The following is a 27,027-nucleotide window of genomic DNA, read 5'->3' on the forward strand; positions in this document are numbered from 1 at the left end:
CCCTAGGGTCCCCCTTGGGATGTGGTCGAAGCCTGGCACGTTGGCCCGCATCGTCTCAGTGAAGGCTTCCATATCCAAGTTCCCTTCTGATGGCCCCGAGGGGCGCAGGTCCTCAGGAGCCGGAGCACCAGGAAAAGAGGACCTCCTCCAAGCCGCCTGGGGTCAAGGGCGCAAGGGCTCGGAGCGCTGCCCTGACGATCCCGCCGTCCAGCCCCGCGCTCTCCCCTCTTCTGCTCGGTTGGGCGCCACCAGCGACTTGTCCCTCGGTGCAGCTCTCACCCGCCTTTTATCTATGTGCTGAAAGTTATTTTTTTTAACGTCTTACATTTTTTTTAGTTAAAAAGTGTTTATTTTATATTGGAGTATAGTTGATTAACAATGTTGTTAGTTTCGGGTGTTCAGCAAAGTGATTCACTTACACATATACATACATCTATTCCTTTTCAGATTCTTTTCCCTTATAGGTAATTACAGAATACTGAGTAGAGTTCCCTGTGCTATACAGTAGGTCCTTGTCGATTATCTATTTTATATATAGTAGTGTTAAATATTACTCCCAACCTCCTAATTTTTTCTAGTGTTTCTGTACAATGGGAATTCTTTGTGTGTGCTACTGTGGACCTCTTCCAACCTCACGTTCAGTGAGTTCACATCGGTAGCTTGAAAGGAACCACGACGAGAGTATTGACAGCATGAAAATCAGCAAACACTACAAATCAGTTCTTCACGAGTCGTTTTGTTAATTGTCCAGCCTTAACAAAGTCATGGAGAAAATGTTAATAATGGAGATTAAATTTTAAAATGTGTCACATCTGTCATCATTACATTGTGAATAGTACCAAAAAATTGGGGAAATACTCTTGCAGTATTTAAAAACTATTTTTTCAATTTCATCAAGAAGAAGCTCACATTGTGGGCCAACAAGTGTAGTTAGGACAAGTTGTCTTACTTTTTTTTTTTAATTTTTATTTTATATTGGACTATAGTTGATTTATAATGTCGTGTTAGTTTCAGGTGTACAGCAAAGTGATTCAGTTATACATATACATACATCTGTTCTTTTTCAAATTCTTTTCCCATTTAGGTATTACAGAATATTAGGCAGAATTCCCTGTGCTATACAGTAGGTCCTTGTTGGTTCTCTATTTTAAGTATAGTAGTGTGTGTATGTCAATCCCAGACTCCCAATTTATCCCTCCCAAGTTGTCTTACCCATTAATGTAAACAAAAACATCTAGGAACTACACTCAGAGGACCATCTCATACATATCACCACAATCCTGATTTTAAAGAATGTAAATACTGAAAGTCTCTCTTCCTTTCAAAAATTACATCTCATTCATTATTTTGCACCTACTGCAGGGTACAATGTGGAATAACAGTAGTGTTACTTGGCATTGTTGATTTGATCCTTATATCAAGATTTCTGTTTTCTCATTGAGAATGATGTTTACTCTGGTTTCTGGTAGATACTAGTTAGAATTCTGGAATTTCATTTGAATACTTTCCTACACACTAATAGGAAACTTCTGCAGCCTGTTCTTAGTAAAATTTCCTGTTTGAAAAAAATTCTTCCATTTCTACGAATCTCTCTTTTCTTTCCAAAATTTTATGGCCATATGGATTCCAGAGCCCTTGCAGCATTCGGCACAATCCCACCGTTAAACACAACACCTCTTTATGGCTCCTCCAAAAACTCGCTTAGGCTCATTGTTTCTACCTCGCAGCCTGCCATGTCTCTTCTGCCCACTGCATTCGTGCTTTTGTCCTCACGCCAAACCCTGCGCCACTGAAACCACTCTTGCCAAAGTCACAGAGGCTCCACTTTGCCAACTCCAATGGGCGACGCTCTGTCCTCCTCTCAGCAGTATTATTATTGTGCCCTTGACCATCTCTCCTTGAATCCCTTTCTCTTCTTGGCATCTGGACACCATGCTCTTCTGGTCTTATTCCCACCTCATTACCCACTTTTCAGTTTTCTTTACTTGCTCCTCTTCCTCAACCTGGCCTCTAAATGCAGAAGGTCCTGGCGTGCCCGGGGCTCAGTCCTCAGCCCTCGTCTCCATCTGTTTCCATCGCTTTGAGAGCAGAATATTTGCTGATGATTACCACATTTAGATCTTCGGTGAACTCCTGTCTAGAGTATTCAAATACTTACTCTTATATCCATGTGGATATTTCATCGGCATTTATTTCAACCTTAACAAAGCCCAGACCATACACTCCGTCCTCAGCCCCTTCCCCTCGTCCACTCCATTGTAACCATTCCTTTCTCAATGAGTGGTATTATTAGTTGTTCATACCACAACCTGACTTCGCAACACAACCTTCAGTAAGTACTGTGTTCTTTTCTTTTTAATACACACCCCAAATCCAGCCACTGCTCTCCATCAGCATCACTTCACATTCAGTCCAGACCCCACTCCCATTTCTTCTCTGGGCGCTACAGTAGCCTCTGAATTGTCTCTGCTTTCATTCTTCCTCTGTCCACGGCAACCACAGAATGAATATATATTGGGGCTGTAACTGACATAAAACATTCCATTAGTTAATGATTTGCTCTTTATGTACACTGCAAAATGATCACCACACTAAGTCTAATTAACATCCATCACTACACATAGTTACAATTTTTTCTTCTTGTGGTGAAACTTTCAAGATCTTTTCCCTTAGCAACTTAATATATATATATTTCATTCTATAGTTCCATTTGCTTTCTTCCCTTCCAAAAGTCCTCTTATTTTCTGGTCTTCAGATGGCTACCATGTCCCTTTAACTGTGCTGATTTGGATTTTTCTTTTTGTGGTGCACAGCCTCCGAGATAAGCCCCCACTGATCTCCTTGTCCTCGTATTTACATCCCTTCAAAGTCCTCCCTACTTTGTATCAAAGTTAGTCTGTGTGATGAAAAGATGCTCAACATCACTAATTATTAGAGAAATGCAAATCAAAACTACAATGAGGTATCACCTCACACCAGTTAGAATGGGCATCATCAGAAAATCTACAAACAACAAATGCTGGAGAGGGTGTGGAGAAAAGGGAACCCTCTTGCACTGTTGGTGGGAATGTAAATTGATACAGCCACTATGGAGAACAGTATGGAGGTTCCTTAAAAAACTAAAAATAGAACTACCATGTGACCCAGCAATCCCACTACTGGGCATATACCCTGAGAAAACCATAATTCAAGAAGAGTCATGTACCAAAATGTTCATTGCAGCTCTATTTACAATAGCCAGGACATGGAAGCAACCTATGTGTCCATCGCCAGATGAATGGATAAAGAAGATGTGGTACATATATACAATGAAATATTACTCAGCCATGAAAAGGAATGAAATTGGGTCATTTGTACAGACATGGATGGACCTAGAGACTGTCATACAGAGTGAAGTAAGAAAGAGAAAAGCAAATATTGTATATTAACGCATGTATGTGGAATCTAGAAAAATTGTACCAATGAACCGGTTTGCAAGACAGAAATAGAGACACAGACGTAGAGAACAAACGTATGGACACCAAGGGGGGAAAGCAGGGGGGTGGGGGGGTGGCGGTGGTGGGATGAACTGGGAGATTGGGATTGACGTGTATACACACTAACATGTATAAAAGAGATGACTAATGAGAACCTGCTGTAGAGCACAGGGAACTCTACTCCACTTTGCTGTACAGTAGAAACTAACACAACATTGTAAAACAACTACGCCCCACTTTAAAAAAAAGTTAGTCTGTGTGACTAATAGAAGCTAGACTTCTGAGGCTAGGTCAGGAAATACACGCTGGCTTCCACCTTGCCCTCCATCTCTGGGGTCACTCGAGCTGAGGGAAGCCAGGTGCCACGCCAGGAGATCACTCGAGCAGCCCTGTGCAGAGGCCCCATGGTAAGAAGCTGAGGCCTTCTGCCAACAGCCAGGGGAGGGAGCTCGGCAACAAACCCCAGGTTCGTCCCGCCTTCAAATGGCTGCAGCCCAACCCCCGGCCCACCCAACATCTTGATTACAGCCTCGTGAGAGACCCTCGGCTGGAAACTCCCAGGTAAAATGCTCCCTAATCCCCACCAGCCTATGGGACACCAAAAAAATGTTTGTTGCTTTAAGCCCCCAAGTTTGCTCCACAACCGTAAATAATATAATTTTGAAATACATTTCATCTCATAGATAGATTTTGGAAAGGAACAAAAGAAAATGCATGTGTTCCATCTGTCTTCAACCATAATCCCACTTTCTCTTTCACTTAAAACATTCCCTAGCTATTTGGACAAAACATGTATATTCATAAAGAGAAAAAGGTTGAGAGAAGTAGAGGTCCATAAAGGGAAAGTATCAATATTAGAATTGCACAAAATATTTTAACCCCTGTAAGTTTGTATACGGTTTGTATCAGAGCAAATAAACATCCAGCATATGAACATAAACGTAATGGGAAAGAACATCTAAGCAAACATGTTGCTTGGCAACTAAAGAAAAAGAAACAAAACCTCAGCTTCAAGCAGACACCATGTCATCATCTGATCCTGGATTCAGCTGTGGTGAACAGTTGAGGGTTTAGAGGGAAAAACACAACCAGGTATGTTTTCTTCTGTTTTATCTAGATTAAGTTTTTCTTATGTTTAGTATTTTGAACTGGAACTTCCACTTAAACTCCTCTTCCTAAGTTGTTCTAAAACTTTGTTCTTAGAATTCCTCCTTCACTCCTTCCTGGTGACCCCCATAACCGCCCCTGCTCCCCTCAGGCCCCCCCAACTCGCCAACACACACACGTTTCTCCCAGCCCAAAGCAATTTTATGTATATATCTGAGTTCAGATGTTTGGGAGGAACCCTCTGCTTTTCCTTCGTTTCTAGATAGACTTAACAAAAATCAATTCCAGGTGCTTTCCAAGTCTCTCTTTAAAACGTGTCTACATGGGCCTCTCTTCAAATGGAAACTGTTTCTTTGAAAATGCTTGAAAAAATTACATTCTAAGAAAGGAGATTAAAGTTGTTTGTACTGCCATATTTTTAGCAGACTTTAGTTACATTATTTCCTGTGTTATGGTAGTTTCACAAATGTATAATGTTGCAAAACAGAGCATCACAGAACTGCCTGTAACTGTTTCCTGTTTCTTCTGAGTGAAAGATTTACTCCAGTTGAAAATTTATGACCCGTGTGCTAAACAGGGCCATATAACTGCATAACTCAGGAATTAGAACAACACATTCCAGAATACTGGAATTTTAACACATTCTGCTAAATTAGTAGAATTCTCACAGTGCTATAAGCACAACCTTTGCAGCCAGACACTTTGAATGAGTTCAAATCCTGGATATATGTATCAGCTGTCGGACATTTGGTGTGGTGCTTAATCTCTCTCTGCCCCAGTTTCCTCCTCTGTAAAAAGCAAATGATAATATGTACCTTGCAGAATAATTTGAGGGTTAAATGTGGTAACATATTATAAAATATATACTACAACTTAAGTTCTCAATAATGTTGATTTTGTACATACACACGACATACTATGATAAAGTTTTCCAGCTATAATAATTCTAACAGGCTTATACTATTCATATTCTGAATTACTATTTAGGTTATAAAATGTGTCAAAACTGCCAAACAAAACAAAACTGTAAAACAGTAACTTTAAAACTCCCATGCTTCAAAAATATTTTAATGATGTCCTTTCAATTTTAATTTACATCATAAATCACTTAAATGGAGTGAGGGCAGGATAGGGTTAGGACAGTCCTCAGGGAATGGATGGGAAGTAGAAACACTGTATCAAGATAAGCCACCTGTAATTTATTAATCACACGCAGACACACACACACACGCATTTGACACACTGGCAGTGCATGTGTCTCAAATATTACCTAAGTTTCTTAAAACATGGTGCTAATGAAACCAAGATTTGCAGGTCACTTAATTTCTATAAGAATAAAAACTCCCCAGTGTCTTAGGGTAGCTGGAAAGAGAACTCAAGGAAAGGGTAGATGGGGTAACCCAAGCCAGTACCACAGCTGAATAAACAGAGCAAATGGCTTCTCAATTAACAGTGAGTCAGTGGCACCATACTTCCATATCGAGGGTGGAACATATAATTTCTAAATGTCTAAAGCCTGTGTCCGTGACCTCAGTAACAGCAAGAGATGAAATGTGAGAATAAAAATTGTTCTAATTTTCAGGTAAAGATAATATTTTTAAAACTACAAACTAAAAATCACTTTTTGGGATAGCATCTTTTGTTTGTATGATCATTTTTATCTCAGGCTGATTTGCTAAAATATGGGTGAACAAGACCAGTTATTGGGGTTGAATAGTGAGTAGTGCACTATGGTCTTGAGTATGTGGTTTCTTGCCTTACAATTCCTATCACGATTTTTAGCTAAATTTACTTAAAATTGTTTCTAGCGACCTCCCCAGAATTTTACATCAGGAACTTGTAGCTTTGCTTGCCTGAGGTCCCTGCTGTCCGTGAGATTAGTGTGGGGAAGAGATTGAAGGCAGGTGCGCTCATTGAGGAGCTGGGAAGTGGGAGAGGTCTACATGAACGCTGAAGATGTCTCCCTCCATTCAGTCATTTATCAAATATTTGTGGGGCACCTACAGTGTGCTGGGTCCTGAACTGAACAAAATTGCTGTGACTCTGCCCTCACTGAATTTATATTCTAGCAGGAAGATGGTAAATAAACAAGTAAAAAATGCTTAATTCCAAATTGGCATAAGTCCCACAAAATGAATAGGGTGCTGGGTGGGAGAATAGCCAAGATCAGCTTCAGACAAGGAAGTAAGGGAAGGCGTTTCTGAGGAAGTGGCCTTCTCAGTGGAGAGCCCCAGGAAAAGAAGGAGTCAGACATTTGATAAAGGTAGGAGATCACTTCACAGAGAGAGAACATACTCCATGAAGGTGTCCAGCTAGAAGGGGAAGGAGTTTGCCATACTAGTGTTAGTATGTACAATATTGGTGAGACTGGAATATAATAATCTAGCTGAAGAGTTGTGAGCAATGAGATTGGGGAAATAGGGTTTCGATTGTGCAGTAAAAAATGTGAATTTTGTATTAGGTGTGATGGAAGCTATTGATTTAAGTAGGGAAGTAATGATCAAATTTATATTCTTATATGGTCACTGTGGTTGATGTGTAGAGAAAAGATGAAGGTGGGCAAGAGTGGGAAGCAGAGAAATCAAATAAACATCTATTTCAATAGTTTGACACAAAGATGGTAACAGCCTGAAACAGAGTGATGACAGTGGAGACAGAAGAACCAATAGTCCTCGAGAGGTTGAATGTGGGAGCGAGGAAATGGAAGAATAAAAAATTACTCCCAGGTTTCTTTTTTTTTTTTTTTTTAAACATCTTTATTGAAGTATAATTGCCTTACAATGGTGTGTTAGCTTCTGCTTTATAACAAAGTGAATCAGTTATACATATACAATATGTTCCCATTTCTCTTCCCTCTTGCATCTCCCTCCCTCCCACCCTCCCCATCCCACCCCTCTAGGTGGTCACAAAGCACCGAGCTGATCTCCCTGTGCTATGCGGCTGCTTCCCACTAGTTATCTATTTTACATTTGGTAGTGTATATATGTCCATGACACTCTCTTACCCTGTCACATCTCACCCCTCCCCCTCCCCATATCCTCAAGTCCATTCTCTAGTAGGTTTGTGTCTTTATTCCCGTCTTGCCACTAGGTTCTTCATGGCCTTTTTTTTTTTTTTTTTCCCTTAGATTCCGTATATATGTGTTAGCATACTGTGTTTGTTTTTCTCTTTCTGACTTACTTCACTCTGTATGACAGACTCTAACTCCATCCACCTCATTACAAATACCTCCATTTCATTTCTTTTTATGGCTGAGTAATATTCCATTGTATATATGTGCCACATCTTCTTTATCCATTCATCTGTCGATGGACATTTAGGTTGCTTCCATGTCCTGGCTATTGTAAATAGAGCTGCAATGAACATTTTGGTACATGACTCTTTTTGACCTATGGTTTTCTCAGGGTATATGCCCAGTAGTGGGATTGCTGGGTCATATGGTAGTTCTATTTGTAGTTTTTTAAGGAACCTCCGTACTGTTCTCCATAGTGGCTGTATCAATTTACATTCCCACCAACAGTGCAAGAGGGTTCCCTTTCCTCCACACCCTCTCCAGCATTTATTGTTTCTAGATTTTTTGATGATGGCCATTCTGACCGGTGTGAGATGATATCTCATTGTAGTTTTGATTTGCATTTCTCTAATGATTAATGATGTTGAGCATTCTTTCATGTGTCTGTAGGCCATCTGTATATCTTCTTTGGAGAAATGTCTATTTAGGTCTTCTGCCCATTTTTGGATTGGGTTGTTCGTTTTTTTGTTATTGAGCTGCATGAGCTGCTTGTAAATCTTGGAGATTAATCCTTTGTCAGTTGCTTCATTTGCAAATATTTTCTCCCATTCTGATGGTTGTCTTTTGGTCTTGTTTATGGTTTCCTTTGCTGTGCAAAAGCTTTTAAGTTTCATTAGGTCCCATTTGTTTATTTGTGTTCTTATTTCCATTTCTTTGGGAGCTGGGTCAAAAAGAATCTTGCTGTGATGTATGTCATAGAGTGTTCTGCCTATGTTTTCCTCTAAGAGTTTGATGGTGTCTGGCCTTACACTTAGGTCTTTAATCCATTTTGAGTTTATTTTTGTGCATGGTGTCAGGGAGTGTTCTAATTTCATACTTTTACATGTACCTGTCCAATTTTCCCAGCACCACTTATTGAAGAGGCTGTCTTTTCTCCACTGTATATGCTTGCCTCCTTTATCAAAGATAAGGTGACCATATGTGTGTGGGTTTATCTCTGGGCTTTCTATCCTGTTCCATTGATCTATATTTCTGTTTTTGTGCCAGTACCAAACTGTCTTGATTACTGAAGCTTTGTAATATAGTCTGAAGTCAGGGAGCCTGATTCCCCCAGCTCCATTTTTCGTTCTCAAGTTTGCTTTGGCTATTCGGTGTCTTTTGTGTTTCCATACAAATTGTGAAATTTTTTGTTCTAGTTCTGTGAAAAATGCCAGTGGTAGTTTGATAGGGATTGCATTGAATCTGTAGATTGCTTTGGGTAGTAGAGTCATTTTCACAATGTTGATTCTTCCAATCCAGGAACATGGTATATCTTTCCATCTATTTGTATCATCTTTAATTTCTTTCATCAGTGTCTTATAATTTTCTGCATACAGGTCTTTTGTCTCCTTAGGTAGGTTTATTCCTAGATATTTTATTCTTTTTGTTGCAATGGTAAACGGGAGTGTTTTCTTAATTTCACTTTCAGATTTTTCGTCATTAGTGTATAGAAATGCAAGAGATTTCTGTGCATTAATTTTGTATCCTGCTACTTTACCAAATTCATTGATTAGCTCTAGGAGTTTTCTGGTAGCATCTTTAGGATTCTCTATGTATAGTATCATGTCATCTGCAAACAGTGACAGCTTTACTTCTTCTTTTCCGATTTGGATTCCTTTTATTTCTTTGTCTTCTCTGATTGCTGTGGCTAACACTTCCAAAACTATGTTGAATAATAGTGGTGAGAGTGGGCAACCTTGTCTTGTTCCTGATCTTAGTGGAAATGGTTTCAGTTTTTCACCATTGAGGACAATGTTGGCTGTGGGTTTGTCATATATGGCTTTTATTATGTTGAGGAAAGTTCCCTCTATGCCTACTTTCTGCAGGGCTTTTATCATAAATGGGTGTTGAATTTTGTCGAAAGCTTTCTCTGCATCTATTGAGATGATCATATGGTTTTTCTCCTTCAGTTTGTTAATATGGTGTATCACATTGATTGATTTGCGTATATTGAAGAATCCTTGCATTCCTGGGATAAACCCCACTTGATCATGGTGTATGATCCTTTAAATGTGCTGTTGGATTCTGTTTGCGAGTATTTTGTTGAGGATTTTTGCATCTATGTTCATCAGTGATATTGGCCTGTAGTTTTCTTTCTTTGTGACATCTTTGTCTGGTTTTGGTATCAGGGTGATGGTGGCCTCGTAGAATGAGTTTGGGAGTGTTCCTCCCTCTGCAATATTTTGGAAGAGTTTGAGAAGGATAGGTGTTAGCTCTTCTCTAAATGTTTGATAGAATTCACCTGTGAAGCCATCTGGTCCTGGGCTTTTGTTTGTTGGAAGGTTTTTAATCACAGTTTCAATCTCAGTGCTTGTGATTGGTCTGTTCATATTTTCTATTTCTTCCTGGCTCAGTCTCGGCAGTTTGTGCATTTCTAAGAATCTGTCCATTTCTTCCAGGTTGTCCATTTTATTGGCATAGAGTTGCTTGTAGTAATCTCTCATGATCTTTTGTATTTCTGCAGTGTCAGTGGTTACTTCTCCTTTTTCATTTCTAATTCTATTGATCTGAGTCTTCTCCCTTTTTCTCTTGATGAGTCTGGCTAATGGTTTATCAATTTTGTTTATCTTCTCAAAGAACCAGCTTTTAGTTTCATTGATTTTTGCTATTGTTTCCTTCATTTCTTTTTCATTTATTTCTGACCTGATCTTTATAATTTCTTTCCTTCTGCTGGCTTTGGGGTTTTTTTGTTCTTCTGTCTCTAATTGCTTTAGGTGCAAGGTTAGGTTGTTTATTCGAGATGTTTCCTGTTTCTTGAGGTAGGCTTGTATTGCTATAAACTTCCCTCTTAGCACTGCTTTTGCTGCATCCCATAGGTTTTGGGTCGTCGTATCTCCATTGTCATTTGTTTCTAGGTATTTTTTGATTTCCCCTTTGATTTCTTCAGTAATCACTTCGTTATTAAGTAACGTATTGTGTAGCCTCCATGTGTTTGTATTTTTTACAGATCTTTTCCTGTAATTGATATCTAGTCTCATAGCGTTGTGGTCGGAAAAGATACTTGATACGATTTCAATTTTCTTAAATTTACCAAGGCTTGATTTGTGACCCAAGATATGATCTATCCTGGAGAATGTTCCATGAGCACTTGAGAAAAATGTGTATTCTGTTGTTTTTGGGTGGAATGTCCTATAAATATCGATTAAGTCCATCTTGTTTAATGTATCATTCAAAGCTTGTGTTTCCTTATTTATTTTCATTTTGGATGATCTGTCCATTGGTGAAAGTGGGGTGTTAAAGTCCCCTACTATGATTGTGTTGCTGTCGATTTCCCCTTTTATGGCTGTTAGTATTTGCCTTATGTATTGAGGTGCTCCTATGTTGGGTGCATAAATATTTACAATTGTTATACCTTCCTCTTGGATCGATCCCTTGATCATTATATAGTGTCCTTCTTTGTCTCTTGTAATAGTCTTTATTTTAAAGTCTATTTTGTCTGATATGAGAATTGCTACTCCAGCTTTCTTTTGATTTCCATTTGCATGGAATATCTTTTTCCATCCCCTCACTTTCAGTCTGTATGTGTCTCTAGGTCTGAAGTGGGTCTCTTGTAGACAGCATATATATGGGTCTTGTTTTTGTATCCATTCAGCCAGCCTGTGTCTTTTGGTGGGAGCATTTAATCCACTTACATTCAAGGTAATTATCGATATGTATGTTCCTATTCCCATTTTCTTAAATGTTTTGGGTTTGTTATTGTAGGTGTTTTCCTTCTCTTGTGTTTCTTGCCTAGAGAAGTTCCTTTAGCATTTGTTGTAAAGCTGGTTTGGTGGTGCTGTACTCTCTCAGCTTTTGCTTGTCTGTAAAGGTTTTAATTTCTCCATCGAATCTGAATGAGATCCTTGCTGGGTAGAGTAATCTTGGTTGTAGGCTTTTCTCCTTCATCACTTTAAGTATATCCTGCCACTCCCTTCTGGCTTGCAGAGTTTCTGCTGAAAGATCAGATGTTAACCTTATGGGGATTCCCTTGTGGGTTATTTGTTGTTTTTCCCTTGCTGCCTTTAATATGTTTTCCTTATATTTAATTTTTGACAGTTTGATTAATATGTGTCTTGGCGTGTTTCTCCTTGGGTTTATCCTGTACGGGACTCTCTGTGCTTCCAGGACTTGATTAACTATTTCCTTTCCCATATTAGGGAAGTTTTCAACTATAATCTCTTCAAATATTTTCTCAGTCCCTTTCTTTTTCTCTTCTTCTTCTGGGACCCCTATAATTCGAATGTTGGTGTGTTTAATGTTGTCCCAGAGGTCTCTGAGACTGTCCTCAGTTCTTTTCATTCTTTTTTCTTTATCCTGCTCTGTAGTAGTTATTTCCACCATTTTATCTTCCAGGTCACTTATCCTTCCTTCTGCCTCAGTTATTCTGCTATTGATCCCATCTAGAGTATTTTTAATTTCATTTATTGTGTTTTTCATCATTGCTTGGTTCCTCTTTAGTTCTTCTACGTCCTTGTTAAATGTTTCTTGCATTTTGTCTATTCTATTTCCAAGATTTTGGATCATCCTTACTATCATTATTCTGAATTCTTTTTCAGGTAGACTACCTATTTCCTCTTCATTTGTTAAGTCTGGTGTATTTTGACCCTGCTCCTTCATCTGCTGTGTGTTTTTCTGTCGTCTCATTTTGCTTATCTTACTGTGTTTGGGGTCTCCTTTTCACAGGCTGCAGGTTTGTAGTTCCCGTTGTTTTTGGTGTCTGTCCCCAGTGGCTAAGGTTGGTTCAGTGGGTTGTGTAGGCTTCCTGGTGGAGGGAACTAGTGCCTGAGCTCTGGTGGATGAGGCTGGATCTTGTCTTTCTGGTGGGCACGTCCACATCTGGTGGTGTATTTTGGGGTGTCTGTGGCCTTATTATGATTTTAGGCAGCCTCTCTGCTAATGGATGGGGCTGTGTTCCTGTCTTGCTAGTTGTTTGGCATAGGGTGTCCAGCCCTGTAGCTTGCTGGTCGTTGAGTGAAGCTGGGTCTTGATGTTGAGATGGAGATCTCTGAGAGATTTTTGCCGTTTGGTATTACGTGGAGCTGGGAGGTCTCTTGTGGACCAGTGTCCTGAAGTTGGCTCTCCCACCTCAGAGGCACGGCCCTGATGCCTGGCTGGAGCACCAAAAGCCTTTCGTCCACACGGCTGCTCTGGCCAAAATTCCAGGGCTTCCAGGCCTTGGGGTCTCGTTTACTCAGCTTGCCCGACCTTTTGCTTCCTCCGACAGGCGGACACTAGGCACATCAGAAGAAGCCGTTTAGGGAGGACCGCGCAAGCTCCCGACGCCAGGCCTGACCTGGACGCGGGGCGCTGCCTGGCGCCTGGTTCAGCTCCAACGCGCGGAACCCGGAAGCTGCAGCTTTGCCTCAGCCTTCAGCTCTGAACCAGTCCTTTCGTGGGCGGGAGGCTCTGAGAAGACCTGGCCTGGCTCTGTCCTTGGTTCTCTAACTACGGCCTTGTGCCTGATAACGAACAGCCAGTGTCTGCCTCGGCGCCCAGGTTCTCGTCCGACCCCAGCACCTCGGGCCTCTCAGCCCGCTCTGCCTAGTTTCGTGCCACGCAGCGCAGCGCCATCTCCACCTGCGCTGTCTCCTTCCGCGTGGTCCACTCCCAGGTTTCTGATAGGACATAATTAGGCAGCTGGAGGTGCCATTTGCTAAGATGGGGGAGGAGAAGTTTTGGGGAGGAAATCAAGAGTTCAGTTCTGGAGAAGATGAAGAACCAATGCTTCTGCTGATTTTGTGAGCTCCCCTGCTGGGTCTGCATGGATGTGGAAATTTCATTTGCAGGATCTGGACTGGCTAGGCAGCTCTGCGTCTTGCCATCTCCTGTAGGTAGACTGCCTCTTCAATCTTGTGCTCACTCTTTGAGCAGAGCCTTTTTTCCCCTCCAGTTCCTTTACTGCCTTATTCCAGCTACGTCTGTTGTTGGTGTCTCTGAAACCTCCACTTTCTAAACCTTTGGTTTTTTGGCTCAGTTCATCCATCTCCTTCTGGCCATGCTTTGGCTCCTATTGAGTCAGCAGGTCAATAACATGAGCCACTTTCTCAGGAGCCCTCTCAGTCTCCCATGTTCTTTTTCCTTCGGATTGTACAATTATTCATTCAACTAATTTTTGTATAGTGCCCTACCTTACTGGGGAAGTAAAGGATCATTTCATTGTTACAATTAGGAGACCACCTCCGAAACAGTGACAGATGCTTCCAGGCACTTTCCCCTTCAGTTAGGATGCTTTCCACTGGATCAACAAGGATGATGCTGAGATTCACGGGGCTGGGAAGAAGTGGAGAGGTGACCTAAATTAAGCTGTTCATCCAGGAAGTGAGGTCTTTTGGAAGCAGTTCTAAGAGAGCTCACTGAGCCATGAATTGATCAAATCTTGATTTGGATGGAGTCCTCAAAAGATATCTAGTTACACCTTTTGCCTTGACCTTTTTTGGATCCTTTTTCTCTTTTTCTTCAGGTGTTTTCTTTTTGTTTGTTTGTTTGTTTTTGTTTTTGTTTTTTAAGATTGGATAAGTTCTACTGATTTGTGTTCAAATTCACAGACCCTTTCTTTTGCTTCTTCATTGGCTGTGAAGCCCATCCAGGAAGTTTTTTCTTTCCAGATATTATACTTGTCAGCTCTAGAGTTTCATTTTGGTTCTTCTTCCCTTCTCCTTCCCTCCCCCTTCTCCTCCTCTTTAAAATATAGTTTCCATTTCTTTTCTGAGATTTTCCATCTGCTCACCCATTATGGCCATCTTATTGTTTATTTTTTGGAACTTATTTATAACATCTGCTTTAAAAATTCATATCTGCTAATTCCAACATCTTAGTCATTCAGAATATATTTCTACTGACTGATTTTTCTCTTAACTATGGATTACATTCCCCTGTTTCTTCACATATATAGTAATTTTTTTATGGTATACAGGACATTGTAGATGATACATTGTAGACACTTCAGAATCTCTTATATTCCTTGAATAGTGTTGATTTTTGTAATAGCAGGCAGTTAAATTACTGAGTGACCTACTCTAACTTGTGGAGTCTTGGTTTAACATGTATTGAGGGCAGGTCTGTTTTGGTTTCGCCCTTACTCCTGGGGTGAACCCTGCAGTCCTGGGACATAAGGTTTACTGTAAGGGAGGGCCCTCTTATGGTTTCAGAATAACTCTGAGATGTTTACCGAACCCCTCTAACTTGGTAGGTTTCAAAACTCTAAACTTTGTTTGCTTTGTGGTGGGAACAGCTAGAATCTCTCCTCATCTCTTTGTCTTGTGCCTTTTGTTTTCTGCTAGATGTTTTGCAGTCCACCCAACGTATGCACAGTTTGAGTCAGTAGAGGGTTTGAGAGGAGTTTATATTCCGACTTTGCGGCTCCCTCTGTTCCAGGATTTCCACCCTCAGTATCCACCACTCCACTGCCCCATTCTCCATCTTCTACCCCTCAGTCCAGTTAGTCTCAGCTTTCTTCTTGACTCCCAGCCACCCCACACTGCCTGACGCTTTCAACCAATTTCTCCCCAGTGCCTTCAAATCATTAAAAAAAAATTTCAGAGTTTATAATTGCTATATCAAAAGTAAGGCAAGTACAATACAAGCTACTCCACTCTTACCAACACTAAAACCTGCAGGTAGCAGTCTTATTGGTGAGTACTGGCAGGTGTGTTTGGTGGCTGCAGGGTGGTATCTGTTGGGCAGCTATTCACAGCACATGGCTTCATTGTCTCATTCATCCTCATATGACCTCAAAGTAGGGAGAAAAGAGGAATTATCACTCTTTCCATTGTACAAAAGCGAAAACCTGTAATAAAGAGAATGGGAAAAAAGTGCTTATGATCAAAGTATTTTAGCCAATGGGCTGAGAGTGGGCCGTACACCTTCATTTTTATTTTGTTCCTGTTGGACAAGGTTCAGATCTGTAAAGCTACGAAAGCTAAAAAGATGTATAGAAATGTGCATGTCCTCAGTTACAGCAAAACTTCATTATTTCAGACTCTATATTTTGATGAGTTAAAGTACAAATGTGACTCAGTTTTGCATTATCTACTAAAGAAAATTTCACAACTGAAAAACAATTAGAAATATTCAAAGAATATAGCAAAGCTGTTAGTTTTAAAAGTAATGTGCAAAAAATCAATACTTTCCTAAACTCAAAAAAGAAAATGAAAATATCAAGTAAGAGAGAGAGCATTCACTCAGTCACACCACAAACCAAAAACCTTAAGCACTTAGGAATAAACTTCAGGAGGAACTAGTCAAGGAATACTGAATATTTTTATGCTTCAGCGCAAGGAACATTTTGAAATATTTGTACTATCTAAATTAATAAATTAATAGATATCCCAATCAATTGGAGGAGAGGGAGCCAGCCAGAAGACTTGATCAATTAGGCCACAGATTATTAAGAGGTTCAAGGAGTAGCCAGGGCCATTTTGGAAAAGAAGAGAAAAGATGAACAGTATCTCTTTATAATACATTTTAATATATGGTATAATAAATATAAAATGTGTTATGATATAATACAGTGGTTAAAACCATGTGGCAACATAAAAAATACACTGGTTAAAACTGTGGTAATTAAAATAGATATGGCAATGGAAAAGAACAGAGAGGCCGGTATACATAAATCTTAGTATGTAATAAAAGTGTTTCAAGTCAGTGCCACATTGTATTTGGACAAATGGAAAGCCATTATACAGAACTGGGTTTATACTTTATTCTTTACAGCAAAATAAATTCCAGCTCTATAGAAAATGTAAATGCTAAAAATAGAACTACGAGGTATTACAAGAAAACATGGGTCAAAATACTTATAATTATGGAAGTCTTCCAATGGAAGAGGAAAGCATGTAAACTTTTCTTCTGTTAGGTAGAAAAATAAAATCAGAACTATGAGTTTCTCTTTTTGGAATGGAAATCAACTTTTTTTTTTAAATTTTATTTTATTTATTTATTTATTTTTGGCTGTGTTGGGTCTTCGTTTCTGTGCGAGGGCTTTCTCTGGTTGGGGCAAGCGGGGGCCACTGTTCATCGCGGTGCGTGGGCCTCTCACTATAGCGGCCTCTCGTTGCGGAGCACAGGCTCCAGACGCGCAGGCTCAGTAGCTGTGGCTCACGGGCCTAGCCGCTCCGCGGCATGTGGGATCTTCCCAGACCAGGGCTCGAACCCGTGTCCCCTGCATTGGCAGGCAGATTCTCAACCACGGCACCACCAGGGAAGCCCCGGAAATCAACTTTTAATCCAAAAAATAGTTACGGAAAAGTCTCAAGGTGGAAGAATTTTACTTTTCTTTTCTCAGAAATGACTCTGAGCAAACTCCTGACACTCGAGAGAAAAAGCTGAGAATCCTACCAGAGCTGTTATAAATTTACAAACCTCACCCTTGTCGTATTAAAATTCTGCCCTACTGAAGAAAAGGAACACTAGGGATAATGTTCAGGTTCAAGGGATTCACACTTTAAAAAGTATAAAATAGACCTTCAAGAACAATTATTTTATACTTTTGAAGATGTGAAATTGAACACTGAAACTATTTCTTGCATGTAGGTAAAAGTTCTAATTAGATTCAGTTTTACTTATTTTTATCTTTTATTAAAAACTCAAAAGTAAATCCCAACAGAGCTGAGATTTTTTAGTAACCAGGCATCAAGGGTCTATTCTATTAATGAGGCACTAGAAGTTTAAGTCGAATAAGAAAAGCATTCATGGTTCCCGGGACAGAACCACACTGTGCCTGAGGACAAGCACTTCTTTGCTGATTGAATGTGGACCCAGACCACATCAATTTCAACAACGGAAAGATACAAAAGCGTGTTCTTGTTCACCAGGTCAGGGGACCGAGGGAACCCCAAGTCAAAGTCACTTACTTCCTCTTGTCCTGTAAGGACTTATTATCCGAGCTATTTTTGTTCTGTGGAACTCTTCCAATCACCTCTATTCTGTGTAATACAATCAGTGCACGAAGGCCAACACCAAGCCAGAGCACAACGGCTGCTAGTGTGCCGAGCTTCTAGGCTCTGGTTTGGGAATCAAAATTTCACTTGAGTCTTGACTTGAAAAATCATGTTCTAAACGTATCCCTAAATGGTCAAGGGTGATTCACCCCCATTGGTAAAAATAGAAACCTCACTGGAACAATGGGAGATGGATTAAACAGCCTCTGTGAAATAAATAACAAAATAAACAAATTAGAGCTCCAATAAATCTGTAAATCTGAGTCTTTAAAAAAATCATTAAATATAAAGCACAAGTTTTCATTTCCACTCTTCCCATTAGCACACGTATTGAAGAAGTTCTTTACTGAGTTACACGCTGATCTGCCAGTTTTTCTTATTATGGTCAAACAAGAAGAAAGACGAATACTTTTTTTTTCTAGCTGGAGATAGTTTTCATTCTTTTGCTGATGACAGTCAAATGAATATGAAATAAGCCAGGTAAAATGTAGAACACTTGTATTTTTAATCTCGCTTTCCAAGGCAGTTTCTCTCAGTTGAGTTAAAACACTTTTTAACCTTTTTGGCCCGTTGAAATCAAAACCTGGGAGGCCCTAAGGCACTGCCTTGCTCCTAGTTTGGGCTGTGCTGTGTGACGAGCTATTTTTACCGTCGGCTTGGAGCCATCTGGTTTCTCTGCGAAGGTTCACGATGGTGTTTTTTCAGTGCAGCTGGTCACATGTGCTCTTTTCCCAAGTCAAGGCCGGTGACCTGGAGAGGAATGCGAGCAGATGTCCCTGCATCTTCGACGTCATCGTACCCTCTGCCGTTAGCGGATACTCTGGGTCATCAAGGCTGAGTGCTGGGCTTGGTGGCCACCGGCACTTCAACTCCCTTTTGCACGTTAGTCCTGAGGTTTGTAGGTAGAGCCTGGGGCAGGGGTTCACAAACCGTCTGGTGAATCGATTGGCGTTTACCTTCATGGTGGGGCAGGACACACCCTGCCACGTCTTCTGCCTTGCTGATGGGAGCAGTGTGCCAGGTGAATGTTAAGGAACCAAGTGCCTTGTCACAGTAAAAATATGCTGTGGACAGAAATTAGAAAAATGCCTTCCAAGGCAGACTTACGGGAAGGAAGAAATCGTCTCACGCTGCTCCATCGGCCTCGGGCAGGGTGCTGTCACTCCTCTTGGGCAGCAAGCTTCCCAGAGCTGTGCCGGCTGTCACCCCGCACTAATGATCTGGACTCCGGTGTTGGTCTTTTTCTTTTAAATAATTGCAACTGAAGCGTGGCTTGTCACCATTTGGAGAAGTGTAAGTTTCTTTACCTTTTCAACACCTTTCAATTCAATGACTATTTATAGGGGGCCTGGGGGACCTCCTCCATCCCTGCACCTCTGACCTCTCATGTTTCCAGATGACAGCAGGGAGGAAAGCAGCCACCCTTCTCTGCAAGATGAAAAGTGTTCTTTTTATTCTGCCACGATGATTTAGGTGCTAGGGGTTTTTGGTGACAGTACCTACTAGAAGTACAGAAAAATCCCAATAATTAATGTGGGGCTATACAAATAAAAATAAGAGCTTTTCATCAACCCAGGAACATTTCTCTGCATCATCACATACCGCAGAGCCTTTGGTGTTCGGCCCCAGAACGGATGCCCGCAGCCAGGCAGCACTGGGTTTGGCCGAGCCTCCGAGACTCAGAGGATCCAGGTAGGCGCTGTGTCCTACCTCGACTTCATTGCCACATAGTGGAGTTTTTCCCTTTAAGGGTTTTCTTAATATTGGTACAGACTATCGCTCATCCCCTAGATACATTCTCTTACTAACGCTTCTACTACGTATTCAATTACTCCTTTCAACTACCAGCCAGTGGTATTGACCCTGACCATGAGGCAAAACCCGACCTCAACCTTACACTGTGTTAAGAACACTGGCTGTGGAGCCGATCGCAGCTCCATCACTTAGGAGCCGAGGACAAGCCACGTAACCTCTCGGTGCTGCAGTTTCCTCATCCATAAGAAGCAATAAGAGTGATAATACCTAGTTCATAGGGTTATGATGATGGTTGAATTAATCCTGGGGTCTACAAGCCAGTGGATGCCTGTGAACTTGAATGCGGAAATTAGTTACATCTGGGCTCGTTAGTTTTTCAAAGTTATGGTATCGTTAAATGTGTCACTGGATCTTATTATTTAATGTGTTAAGAAAAAAAGAAGTACTTTGATTATCATAGAACTTTTCATTGTTTTGGCAACCATCTCAGTATATTTTGTTCCTCTTGTGTCCCATCCCTGATAGGCTCTGCTAGACGGCCAAGCAAAAGTAAAGTCTCCTTGAATTAATAAACATGCCAAGTACTTACAGTCATTCTGAACATAATAATCATGACATAGGTGTTCAGTGTTATTATTATTATCTCATTTAATTCTCACAGTAACTACTAAGAGGTAAATACGGCTATTATCATCCCACTGGAAGGTATGCTTATGAGGGCAGGGATTGTTTTTCTATGTTGTTCATTGTGTATCCCCAGAACCTAACATGGGCATGGCACATAGTAGACATTTGATAAATATTGGTTTAATGAATGTCCAGATCCCAGTTTTGCAGATGAGGACACCAGGGCGTTGAGAGATGAAATAACACGTCCGTGGTCAACCAGCACCTACATCATCAAGCCCCATCCATGTGGCTCCAGGGCTGGAGACTGAACTTCCTCATCTGCTGTTCCCTGGTCATTTCATAATTCTTCAAGCAGCAATCCTTCCCCAGCATAGGGCTTGTATTTGGGAAAAACAGTGCCTAGTTTTGGCTGAGACTTCTTAGCGGAAGCAGAAGGAGATGCTCATGCAGAACTGGGGGACCCAAGTTTCACTTGGTCCTCACCTGATAAAATGGCAAAAGTAAAGTCCCATTAACATGTGAGTGTTCATGGCTTTTCCCCTTTTACACCTGCTAAAGGGCATTTTGTCTTTCTCAGCTTAGTTCCTGGGCTTTTATGGTGCTGGATTTGGGTTTAGAGAAAATGGAGAAGTGACAGCAGGGATGTACTCCAGCAAGGATGGAGTTTCACCCACGGGAGAGGATGTTGAGTAGAAATCAAAGGGAAGAGACTGCGTCAAGGAGAGACAAGAGCCACCAGGCCTGGGTGCCAGGGAGAGCTGAGAGTGACAGAGAGAGGTTTGGGGACTGGCCGCTGTGTTTGTGGAGAACGGAGGTCAGAGGTGGGCGTGGGAGGTGTTTTCAAAGTTCTGTCGCGCAAAACTTCTTGCCCTCCTCTCGAGTCATGAGCATTTCCTTTAGACACGTAGTAAAAACGTTAACTCCTAGGCCTCTGAACTAATGGTTAGCTCAATACTACTTCTTCAGGACGGGGACTACATACACTCCAGCTTTCATATGGTCAGTCAACACAAGGTCTCCACTGGCTTTCTCCTGCCCTACTTCTCCTTGTCAGGGTCAATGCTGCTAGGTTCTCCCAGGTCCTGGAGCACAGGACTCCTTACATGAGATGGCAGATTGGCTCTTTCCTTGGCTGTGTGATTCATTTCATCATGTGGCCCAGAAGTGGCCCAAAATGTATCCAGTGTTTCTCTAAATTTCTCAGAAAAGCAGGTTTTTTTAATCTTCCATGAGTATCTGCAAAGCTAAACACACATATCTACGAAAACAAGTAATGGCTTGCAAACATAGTGCAATCTAAATAAATTCTTTAAAAAACAATTCTATAAAGAAAATGTAATCTGAAGGGTTAAGAGTGACAGTTGAGGCTTTTGACTTTGACATGAGGCAGACAGGTTTAATCCCCAGCTCTGCCAATTATTAATCATGTAAATTTGGGCAATTGGGAATTGCCTGGTGGTCCAGTGGTTAGGACGCCACGGTTTCACTGCCGAGGGCATGGGTTCAATCCCTGGTTGGGGAACTAAGATCTCACAAGTTGCATGGAGTGACCAAAAAAAAGGGGGACAATTAACATAATCACACTAACCTCACTTTTCTCATCTGTAAAATAGAGATAATAATATATATCCCATGGTGTTTACTGTGAGGACTGAATGCCAGAATCCAGGTAAGATATTTAACAGGTGTTCACTATTACTCTTACTTAACAGGGAGCAATTTAGATGTACAGGGCAATAGCATGAAAAGGTCTTTCTCATTTGGTGTCTATTTACAGATCTGTAATTAACCTTTTTCTGGTTTTCCAAAACAGACTGCCCCAAAGATCTATTCTGGTCTCTCTCTTTTGCAGGATAGAAAACTGCTTACATATGTGAAATGCCAGCTCTTCTTTCTGGCTTCTAGCCAAACCTTTCATTAAGGTTTGAAGCCTTCCAGATCCAAGTTCGGGTGAGGTATAGATCTGGGAGTGGTAAGCTTCCTGGGTGCCCTGCGGGAAGGAAGCTTCTTGATCAGAGTGTTTCACAATGGGCTCTGGGCCCTGAGGGGATCCCAGGGCAGGCCTCTTCCTCACAGAATGCTGAGCTCAGGGATCGCCCTGTTTTCCCAGGATCACTTCCGGTTACAGTGATGGGGGGGTGGGGGCAAGCTGCGTCACGGGCCTTTCCCAGGGCCTTCATTTGCAACAAACCACTATAAAACACACACACACACACACACACACACCAAAAAACACATTAGAAATTGAACATGTGGAAATAGATGATTTGAAAAGAAATGAATAGAAATTAAATAATCATTTTAAATTACTGAAAAAAATACAACTCTACATCAACAACTGTGAAACAAAGCTTTGGCACTCACCCTGAATATTAAGAGCATGTAAGGCAAATAGGGTATGAAAAGAATATGCAATAATTTCAACATGACCAGCTCCACTATCCGTAAGTAATTGGTAACTTCAATAGTTTATTTTTTTAAGTAGGCTTATTGTAAGGGTCCTCTTTCTCACTAGTATTGTAAAAAATAAAAAATAATTTCATTGATTTTACTTTGAAACAGTCTTTTTTCCCCCTACCAGATCAATTTTCCTTAAATACCATTTTCCTCACAAGCTGAAAAGCTTTAGCAATTCCTACGGGCTTTCAGACCTGATCCAACTTTCTCAGCCTGGAAATCTAGGTCATCCCATCGTTCTCCAACCCTTCCCTGCAGAAATCTTCCATCCCAGCTGGGATCCTCGTTTTTCTCCAAACATACATCGCTCGTTGCTGCTTCAAACACTTTGACCATGCTGAACCCCAAAGGAAGTCCCTTCTCCAAGGTATTTCTCTCCCTCAACTCATTTCTTTTCCTTCAATTTGTGTTCATCTCTCAGACTTTTCCGCTCCAGAGACACTAACTGATTCCTTTACGTGGAGAAGTCCCAGGTGTGACTCGAAGAAGTAAACAAATGACCCCCCCAGTACCTTAAACAGAGCAGTTTCCCCTCTGGAGGCAATGAAGGGCACCAGAAGGTTAATTTGTATGGATAAATGTGTATCTTTATGAATGGCATTTTCAATTTTCAATATTTAAATACCCCCTCTGAACGTATGTCCTTAATTACTTCAGTGTAGCCAAACATAACTCAAAATTCAGCTAATTTAAGACACAAAATCTCATTCTGAGTAAATAAATGAAGCAAGCAAATCTTTTTCAAGGAAAAAAGGTCTTTGAAAGGGATTTCTAAAGCTTCATTACATGTAGAAATTGGTTCTCTAGTGAATAAATAGAAGTCATAACCTGCTTCTTGCAATACAATTTTCGAAGAAAAAACACACACTGTCTACTGATGGTGTTTATTTGGGTTTGGGCAGGTAAAACAGCGTTCCGTGCCCCGGTGCACAGAGATGGAGGACTGTGTATCTGAGGGCACTTTCAGGGGAACAGTCCTATGGCTTTTCGTCAGAGAATCCCAACCTGGTCTGGTGAGCCATGCAGTATTTTTATGTAGGGACGGAGGAACCAGGAGCCCAGGGAGACCTCGTGGTCTGTGAGGTCCCAGGTACAGTGCTTTGATGTGTTTTCCCACTTAAAGATCATAACACCTCAGCACCACAACTGCTGTTACCCCACTGTTACGGTTAAAGGCATCGCAATTACAGGATCTGTGCAAGAGCTGCGTTCTTTATTTCAATCCAAGGTAAACAAAATAACGATTACCTGTGACAGTTGGAATGCCCACTCTGTTGGGAGAATCATATACAAGGAGGCATGAAAGTGAGCTCAAGCTTGCCAAGCTCTAAATAAATGACACTTGCTCCTAACAGACAGTGGCACCCAGAGTGACAGCATAGGGTCACGTAGCTTGGGCAGCACACGGGCAACCGTGGTCACGTCATAGGTATCACACGTTTGTAGTTTTATTATTCCTGGCAGGTGGCAGTGAAGTGTCTTGTTCTACCAAAAGCAGCATATTACAGCAAATTTCCAGCGAATGGAAGTGAAGTATCTTGAAGAGTGGTGTGTTTTCCTAGTTTCTGCCAAGGCGCCCACCACGTGGCCTGGCAGAGGCTGGGGGGTGGCAGGCCTTCAGTCGTCGACCATCCCAGGCCTCTCCTAGGGGGTCTCCATTGCACTGGTCTCCCTGCCTCTGCATCCATGTGGCAAAACACTCATGGTTTCCATCACCGTGAACCTTTGTAGACTTTCCTTAAAATCGTTCTTTAAAAAGTTAAGGAATTGTATTTAGAAGTCAGGAGAGTTGGCGTGAGTACTTGGGGGCTAAACCAATTTTTTTCAGAAATCAGTTTTTATGAATCGTGATTTCATAAAATTTAGTAATCAACAGAAGAGCTTTTCTAGCATGTAAAATGGCAAATGCAAATGACAAGGATGTTCCCTTGTCCTTTGTTTTGGGACATCTGGCCTTGAAGTTTCAGGATATTGACTTTATCAGCTAAGCCTCTTCTTTTTTTTTTTTTAAATTTAGTTTATTTATGGCTGTGTTGGGTTTTCGTTTCTGTGCGAGGGCTTTCTCTAGTTGTGGCAAGCAGGGGCCACTCTTCATCGCAGTGCACGGGCCTCTCACTGTCGCGGCCTCTCTTGTTACGCAGCACAAGCTCCAGACGGGCAGGTTCAGTAATTGTGGCTCACGGGCCTAGTTGCTCCGCGGCACGTGGGCTCTTCCCAGACCAGGGCTCGAACCCGTGTCCCTGCATTGGCAGGCAGATTCTCAACCACTGCGCCACCAGGGAAGCCCCAGCCTCTTCTTAACTTACAACATCTTACTCAGTATTTCCAGAAAGGGACCTGCCTGGGTCACAGCTTCCCCTTTTATGAACTGGTCGCCTGGACACAGGCATGGGGACAGCAGCCGTGATTCTAGCACCAAGACCTGGGCAGAGTGAAGACAGCCCGGCGCAGGCAATGGGCCTTTCTCTTTGGGGACTGAAATGGGGGACTGAGGGACACAGTGCCTGAGGGTGACAGAGCTGAGTCGCACTGAATGCAGTGCCACAGTTGAGAGAGGCTGCTGCGGACCTGACTTCGTCTTCCCAACCTTGGGTGTCCAGATCTTCCACTGAGCGCTTGAGCTACTTCAGTGTCCTTCGTATGTACGTATATACACATACACATACATATATATAACCTCTTAAAAGTAAACTTCATTTTTAAAGCAGCTTTACCTTTATTGAAAAATGACAAAGATAGTACAGAGAGTTCTCATATACCACACACCTCGTTTTCCCTTTTAGGAACATAGCACATTTATCACAGTTAATGAACCAATATTGATACATTGTGATTACCCAAAGCCCATACTTTATTCCAATCTCCTTAGTTTTTACAGGGTGTGCTTTCTCTGTTCCAGGATCCCATCTAAGCTACCGTATTACATTCACTTGTTATGTCTCCTTAACCTGCTCCTGGCTGTGACGGTCTCAGACTTGTCTTGTTTTTGATGACCTTGACAGTTTTGAGTAGTACTGGTTAACTATTTTGTAGCATGTTCCTCTGTTAGGATTTGTCTGCTGTTTTTCCCATGCTTAGACTGGGGTTTGGGGTTCTGGGAAGGAAGACCACACACACTGTCAACGTGACTTGTCATCACTCTTGATATTGGCCTTTATCATCTGCCTGAGGTGGTATCAGTCAGGTCTGTAATCTCAAATTTATTATTATTTGGTGTGTCTCTATCCTTTTTGCTTACATGGTTTTTTGTTTTATTTATTTATTTATTTATTTATTTATTTATGGCTGTGTTGGGTCTTCGTTTCTGTGCGAGGGCTTTCTCTAGTTGCGGCAAGCGGAGGCCACTCTTCATCACGGTGCGCGGGCCTCTCACTATCGCGGCCTCTCTTGTTGCGGAGCACAGGCTCTAGAGCGCAGGCTCAGTAGTTGTGGCTCACGGGCCCAGTTGCTCCGCGGCATGTGGGATCTTCCCAGACCAGGGCTCGAACCCGTGTCCCCTGCGTTGGCAGGCAGATTCTCAACCACTGCGCCACTAGGGAAGCCCTCTTTTTTTTTTTAATCTTAGAATTTAAACTCAGATCTCAGAGACTTATCTGTTAAGTTCCTTTATTTCCTGCTCATTTACCAGGGAGAGGGAATTTGGGGATAAAGGTGTAGTCATGAGAAAACTACACGAGTTAAGAAAATAGAGGTAACGAAACAAGAGTGCCGTCTCCTAAAGCGCCGTCTTTGTTGGCAGTGCACCGTCTGTGTGTGCACACCCTCAGATTGTTTCTTCTGCTGCAGCACTAAGGCTTTCCATTCTGCGATGGCTCCTCCTTACACGTTTCTTAATCTTCTGTGTACAAGAAGGAGTCACTCAGTTTCCAAGTGGCTTGATGAGGAAGCTTCTCATTTCCAGGGCAGCACTAGTTAATGAAGGATGGTGGATGGTAGGCTCTGGGGAACATAAGTAGAACGAGAGTGATTTTGCTTGTGACTCTCTCCCTTGTGAGCTCAACAAGGTAAGTACAAAGATGACTATTAATTAAATATAAGTTCTGAGTAACTCATTTCACTCTCTGTCTATTTTTTCTCAACTTTTCTATCAATGCCTTTCTTTCTCAATGTAAAACACTTATTCCAATCATAAGCATTACAAAGCAAAGGTATTCTTTGCTCCTTGGGGCTGTTCTTGCACAATGAGTGTGGCTAAATAGAGAAAGGACTCATTTTTGGGTATGTTATCATTGTTCTCACTTTATAATCATGGCGAAAGAGTTTTGGTCTTTTTCAAAAATGCCAAATGCAATCAAAAAATTTTTCTCTTATCCTCACCTCAAATGCCATGGTTTGAAGAGTGTTTTAAAACTACTCCAAACTCCTTCAAATTAACAGCTTTCCAAACTTGGGAGGATGGAGGCATATTTGATTT

The 27,027-nt window shown here is 41.5% G+C and overlaps 2 long non-coding RNA genes across 2 annotated transcripts; one reads left to right on the top strand and one right to left on the bottom strand.

Moving 5' to 3' along the window:
* Positions 1 to 357: 357 nt before the first annotated feature.
* Positions 358 to 26,176, bottom strand: LOC309625913. The gene is made up of 3 exons (XR_014242788.1): positions 17,685 to 26,176; positions 15,432 to 15,619; positions 358 to 2,526 (listed from the first exon to the last, which is right to left on the bottom strand). It is a non-coding gene; the product is annotated as an uncharacterized lncRNA (long non-coding RNA).
* Positions 3,760 to 16,744, top strand: LOC309625915. The gene is made up of 2 exons (XR_014242791.1): positions 3,760 to 7,309; positions 13,445 to 16,744. It is a non-coding gene; the product is annotated as an uncharacterized lncRNA (long non-coding RNA).
* Positions 26,177 to 27,027: the final 851 nt, after the last annotated feature.

Source organism: Balaenoptera borealis (assembly GCF_965194805.1).
Source record: "Balaenoptera borealis genome assembly, chromosome: 3".
Lineage (NCBI taxonomy): Eukaryota > Metazoa > Chordata > Mammalia > Artiodactyla > Balaenopteridae > Balaenoptera > Balaenoptera borealis.